Below are 6,754 nucleotides of genomic sequence, written 5' to 3' on the forward strand. Positions count from 1 at the left end.
GGAGACCATGACTCAGCAATGGACGGCTGAGATAAGTGGTTCTCAACCTGGGAGTCTCGACTCCCTTCGAGGGCTAAGAACCCTTTCCCAGGGAATCACCTAAGACCATCGGAAAACACAGGTATTTACAGTATGATTCGTAGCAGTAGCAAAATGATACTTATGAAATAGCAACACAAATAATTTTATGCACAGGAATCACCATAACACAAGGGACTGTGTTAAAGGGTCACAGTATTAGGAAGATGGGGAAACACTGGCTAAGGTGAACACATAGCTGCTTAGGCCATCGTGCCCAAACTACTGTTTACGGACAGACCTCTCCAGGAGACTATTCAAAATCACAACACTATCCTGGTCAATACTTTAAATTTTTTATTACATTTATTATTATTATTATTATCATCATCATCATCATCATCATCATTGTCGTCATCATCATCATCATTATTAGTTGTTTTTAAGTGTTGTTTACATATGTGTGGGAGAGCATGTGTAGAAGTGAGAGGATGACTTGGAGGACTCAGTTCTCCAAGTGTATACGAGTGCCTTTGCCTGCTGAACCATTTGTCCGGAGTTAGCCGAGAGGATCACCGAATAAAGACCAATGGAAAACCTGGTTATCGGGTAATAAATATCAACTGTATACCCACAGCACTGGTGAGCACTGAACACAAGTGCTAATGTGAAAATGGCCGTCACAGTGTCGGTACTGTGCTGGCACCGAGCTGGCTTCATTGCTGCAATTCTGAAGTATAATTTGAGGTGGGGCAAGGTAAACTTACAACATTGTCCTTTCTGCTTAGGATTGATTTGGTTAGTGTATGTGCGTGCGTGCGTGCGTGCGTGCGTGTGTGTGTGTTTCAGATGGGTGTGAGGGATATTTTTTTTTCTAGCTCTGTAAAGAATGTTATTGAAATTTTGATGGAGATGAACTCTACATAGCTTTTGCCACACAGTCATTTTCACAACGTTAATTCTTCCAGTCCATAAGCACGGAAACTGTTCCTTCTTGATTCTTCTGTTTCCTCCTCAGTACTTTAGATTCAGTCTAGAAGTCTTTCACTTCCTTAGGTTTAGTTCTAAGTTATTGTTATTCTCGAAGGTATTACAAATAGTGTATTTCCCCCTAATTTATTGTAAGCAAATTACTTTCTGTGTGGAGGAAAGTTACTGATTTTTTTTAAGTTACTTTTGTATCTTGCTACTTCGCTCAAAGTGTTTGTCAGGCCTAGCAGTTTTCTGCAGCCTTTAGTGTCTCCCAAGTGTGAGACTATGACATTTTCTAATGGGAATGATTTGACTTCTTTCTTTCCTATTTGTGTGCTTTTCATTTCTTTCTCTTGCCATATCACTCTTGCTAAGACTTTAAGGCTTACACTGAACAAGAGTGGACAGATCAGAAACCTTTGAGTACCTGTGGTAGTTTGAATATGCTTGGCCCGTGGGGAGTGGCACTATTAGAAAGGGTGGCCTTGGAAGAAGTTTGTCACTGCAGGGGTGGGATCTGTTCTCAAGCTCCACCCAGGAGAGAAGAGAGACCCTCCTTCTGGCTGCTGGCAGAAGAGAGTCCCCTGCTGCTGCCTGCAGATCGAGATGTAGAACTCTTGGCTCCTCTCATCAGCCTGCATACTGCCATGCTTCCCATGATGATAATGGTGTATGCTATGATGGTGTTTGAAGCGCTAAGCCAGTCCCAATTAAACATTTACCTTTGTAAGAGTTGCCTTAGTCACGGTGTCTCTCCACAGCAATGAAACCCTAGCTAAGAGAGTACCTTCATATAACTCACGAAATGCTTTCAGTTTTTTTTTCTCCCATTTAGCAAAATACTGCTTATTCACACATAGAAGAATGAAACTAGTTTTTTAAAATCACTCATTATTCACAAAATAAATTCAAAATGAATCAAACATCTTAGTATAAAATCTGAAACTTCTAGAGGAGAACACAGGAACAATACTTAAGGATACGGAAGTGAAGTCTTTCTGCGATGGAAGGCAAGAGCTCGGGAGACAGCTTGAGAACTGAAAAGTGGAATGGCTTTATGGTAAAAAAAAATCTGTGCAGCCAAGGAAGCGATGAAAATGAAGAAAAGTACAGTCTGCAGAATGGGAAAAATTCCTGCTAACTATACATCTTACAGAGGATTGACACGTAGGATTTATTTAAAAATTAAAATTAAATACCCTACCACCCATCATCCTGTAGATAAATGAGCAAGGGAACTGAAGTTACAGGAAGAAATACAAATGGCTAATAAATATTTCAAAAACAGTGTTCAACGTTTTTAGCTATTAGAGAACGACAAATTATACCTCCTCTGAGATTCCACCTCACCTCAATCAGAGTGACTATAACCAAGAAAACAAATGTTGAGTCTGGCATAGGGGCTCTCACATTTAATCCCAGCATTTCAGAAAGCAGGAGCAGGCAGGTCTCCGAGAGTCTGAGTCCAGCTTGATCTACATAGTGAGTTACAGAACAGTCAAGGCCACACAGAGAGAACCTGTAGTGTTGAGGTTTTAGCTACTCTGTTTTGTGCTCCTGGTGGGTCACGCACTTGCAGCCATCTGCCCAGGAGCTCGTTTGATCCTCGAATGAACACACACACACACACACACACACACACACACACACACACACACACACACACACGCATGCACTAGCTTACTTTTGAAATGCCTTGGCTACTCAATGACTGGGCAGTTCTAATCCTCCCATGGCTAGCATACATCCCTCCCACACCCCCACTCCTATCTCAACACCTTCTAAGTCTGCTTTGCTGCCCTGTTACCTTCCGTGAGGCCTATTGGTCTACACTACCTGACTGGCTCTTTTGGGGGCCACTTTCTCTTTCTAACTACATTTTGGATGACCTACTCTCTGCCACTCTAAGTCTGATCCATCTCTTTCCCCCGGGTCATGGCAATTCTTCTCTCCTTTCTGCATCCTCTCCCATGCAAATCTAAGGGTCTTGTCTCATCTGCCTTTGCCCAACCATTAGCTGCTGGCACTTTTATTGATCGATCAAAACCAATAAGAGGCAAGGACCTTCAGTGTTTGGCCACACGGATTCCCGATTAAATCAAAGCATTAGAACTAATTTCTAACAAGAACCTGTCTTTAAAATAGAGGAGAGAGAGACAGACAGAGACAGAGACAGAGACAGAGACAGAGACAGAATGGATATCGGGAAAAGAAACCCGTGTTCACTGCAGGTGGATGTAAACTAGTTTGGGCATTGTAAGGTTTTCAAAAGCTAAAAGTAGAATCAGTTTTGCTATCACTGGATATGTAACCAAGTATATAAGTCAGCACAGCATAGAAATACTAAAAGATCCGGGCTTGTTGCTGTACTATGGGCACTAGGCAAGGTACGGGACCAGCCTAGATGGCCACCAAGAAAAACAAAGTTATATATTCTAATTAGTTGTAGGGAAGAATGAGGTGGCCTGCCCCTAGAGGTGCTGCAGAAGTGGCTGCTGGGTCATGCATGACAGAGAGGAAGATGCTATGTCTAAGCTCAGTGTTCTCACCTGGGAACATCTGAATGTAGCCTAACATCCCCTGAGATAAACAAGCCTAACATGACCACTCATCCAGTGCATGGGACCTGAGCAGAGAGCTAGCCAGAGATGACCATCAGTCTGGCACAGGAAGGGAGCTAGCCAGAGATGTCCATCAGTCTGGCACAGGGCAGGCCTGGACAGGCTCCCAGGACAGGGAGAGAGCCAGAGACTGAAAGAACCCTGATTCCTGGCCTGGAGTGAGATTGAGACAGATGACCTCACAAGGGGCCACTTGGGCAAGCTGGGAAAGGAACAAGCCTGAGATGACCACCAGTCTGGTTCTAGGCAGACCTTGGGGAGCAGACCATGCCCAAGATAACCCCTACCTGAGTCCATTATGCACAAGCAGAGCATAGCACTCCTGAGACCACTCTGAGACAATGACCCCAGGTACTCAGAGACTTCCAGTGCTATCAGGAGGAGCAGGTAAGTGGTGGAGGAATGAAAGAGAAACAGAGGGATGTGGGCACAATGAAGAGAGGCAGAACTGCTCCCACCCCTCACCTGGGCATCATGGGAGAGCTGGCCCTGGAAGCATGAGAGAGGGAGCGCTGACTCCATCCCTAGCTAGCTTCGAGATTCAGGAGAGTGGGTCCAGCATACTGCAGGGATTTTGGTCAAGCTGACACCTAGGGTTTGAATGACAGAGAGATGTCCCCTCCAACCCCACCTATAGCAGGCAGAGAGCTGGCCCCAAGGTCATCAAAATGGGAACACTGGCCCTGTCCCTCACCTCTATCAGAACAGTAGAGCTGACCCTGGATGTTGGGGTTGTGAGTGAGTGCAGAAGAGCTGGCCCTGCCTGTCTGCTGGGCAGTGGCACAGATGGGGGTGGAGGAGTCTCCTCTTTTGTCTCTGCTATCTGTGCCAGAGGAGAGAGCTGGCCCCAGGATCAGGACAGTGGAGGAACTGGCTATATCCTTCATTAGCTGCCATTTTAGAAGAGCAGGCCCTACATCTTGCCTGGACGGCAGGGTAGAGCTGGCCCTGGTTGCAAGGGCTGCTGATGAGCCACCCCAAAGACCCAATGAAAGCAGGAGAGCTCGAAGGCTAAACAGCCCAGTCACCTCTTAGGCCCAGGTCCGGGGCTTTGAATTGACACACCCCAATGTCTGGCCCACTGGAGTGTGTGAAGGGGCTGGTCCCACAGAGATACTAAGGGATCTCTGACACAGGGCAACAATGGAACATTTGAGAGGAGTACCAGGGAGGTTCCAATAGTGACAGAATGGCAGAAGCCAGAGACCTTGTACTAGACCAAGGAGTCAACGGAAAGAACATTTGCGAGCAGCAAAGAAGTATGGACAAAGGGTTAGAATGTGTGACAACTGTGACACTACATCTTCCACAATGATTTTCTTCCTTCTCTTTTTGTGGGAGGGAGATTGCAGGAGTGAAGGGCAGGTTAGAGGTTAGGAGAAAATGAGTGGGGTTGGGGTGGATGATGTAAAATTCACAAAGAACCAATAAAAGGCTTTTATGCCCATTTATTTGAAAGATTTTTTTCTGTATGTGGGTACACTGTCATTCTCTTCAGACACACCAGAAGAGGGCATCAGACCCCACTACAGACGGTTGTGAACCACCATGTGGTTGCTGCGAATTGAACTCAGGGCCTCTGGAAGATCAGCGAGTGTTGTCAACCACTGAACTGTCTCGCCAGCCCCAAAAAAAGGTTTTGCTTTAAAAGAACGAGATGCTACCATTTTCAGGAAAAGGTATGGAACTGAAGATCATCTGGTCGAGTAAAATAAACCAACTCAGTCTAATTTGCCGGCCCTGTGATTGAGTTATGGTAGAAGTAGAGGTCTGTTCCAGCCTGTGTACACTGTATAGAGAGAAAAGGGCCCACATTGAACCTCTCTTACACTGCAGATTTAGAAACTAAACAAAGAATCATTTTCTTTAGCCACAAAGTTTCAGGATGCCTCATTATGCAGCAGTGGTAACCCAGACGCAGGGCTGGTTAGTTGGTTGGTTTGTTGGTTTGGGTTTGTGTGTGTGTGTGTGTGTGTGTGTGTGTGTGTGTGTGTGTGTGTGTGTGTGTGTCCAAAACCCTTCTCCCCATATCACCCTTTAATCTTTATAACTAGCATCAAGAAAGATGTTAGGTAACACACGGTAGGATCCGTAGCTGCTGCTCACCACATCTCCCGGAATTTTTCTGGTCATGGCCACGAATGTTGAGATAGTGACACATGAAGCTTTGGGAAACTGAGACCTTGTTTGTCAAGATGACTCAACCCACCTCCCTTGGAGTCATGATAAATTCATTCAGGCCCCTCAAAACCTGAGAACAAGGTACCCTGACGGCGTGATTCCCAGTGTGGGTTATTCTCTCTCTTTCCTTGTTGCTTGGTTTCTGCTGTTCATACGGCGGACATACCTCCATCCCTCATGAGGTCTCAGCTTGGGCTGCCTGGAAGAAGGCAGGTGAGCAAAACAAGTAAAGGTAATCACCCTTGTACTGTGAGCACACAACCTAGAGAAATGAATAGACCTCTAAGTAGAACACAAGAGTCGTTTTATTGAGATTTAAATGCATTGCTTCTCCAAACCAGAAAAGCAGATGTAGGAAAAGACACACCTTGGGGGAAAACACCACAGAACAAGGGTGAGGTTTGTTGCACAGATGTGAACGGGTCATAGTCACTGATGAAGACTAGTGGGTTGGCCTTTGTCTCATGGATACAGAGAGGGAGCCATCCTTAAAACTGGGGCTTCTCTTGGTAGTAGATCTAATTTTTCTTAGAAAAAACCAAACTTTTCAGAGCTACCACTTAAATAATAGGCCTCAAATAACCCCTAGGCAAAGAGGGCCCATTTTTGTGTGATGTCTCCTGAAGGCCGTCCCCTGACTTTCTTCTTTTCCTCTTGAATGTCTTCAACCTTCCACACCTCATCCACGATTTCAAAGAATGGGAGATAAGAGTAGAGATGAAATGAGGAATCGAAATCAAATTAAGGTATCAAGGAGGACTTTTGTCCTTCTTAGGAAAGCAGACTAATTATTAACCAATAACCATACATATGTGTGCAAGCATATATGTGGAGAGAAGTAGAGGAGGGTTTGGGTAGAGATTAGGAGGTGAAGGACACCTTCCTCTTCTGATGAACATGATAGTTGTTCAAAATCCCCTTTATTTAGCCCTAGGAGGAAGTTACTGAGAGTGCTGGCTAGT

General features: G+C 45.1%; 1 pseudogene; it reads left to right on the top strand.

Annotated features, from left to right (window-relative positions):
* Positions 1-3,454: 3,454 nt before the first annotated feature.
* LOC116897606 lies at positions 3,455-3,568 on the top strand (annotated as a pseudogene).
* Positions 3,569-6,754: the final 3,186 nt, after the last annotated feature.

Source organism: Rattus rattus, chromosome 3 (genome assembly GCF_011064425.1).
Source record: "Rattus rattus isolate New Zealand chromosome 3, Rrattus_CSIRO_v1, whole genome shotgun sequence".
Lineage (NCBI taxonomy): Eukaryota > Metazoa > Chordata > Mammalia > Rodentia > Muridae > Rattus > Rattus rattus.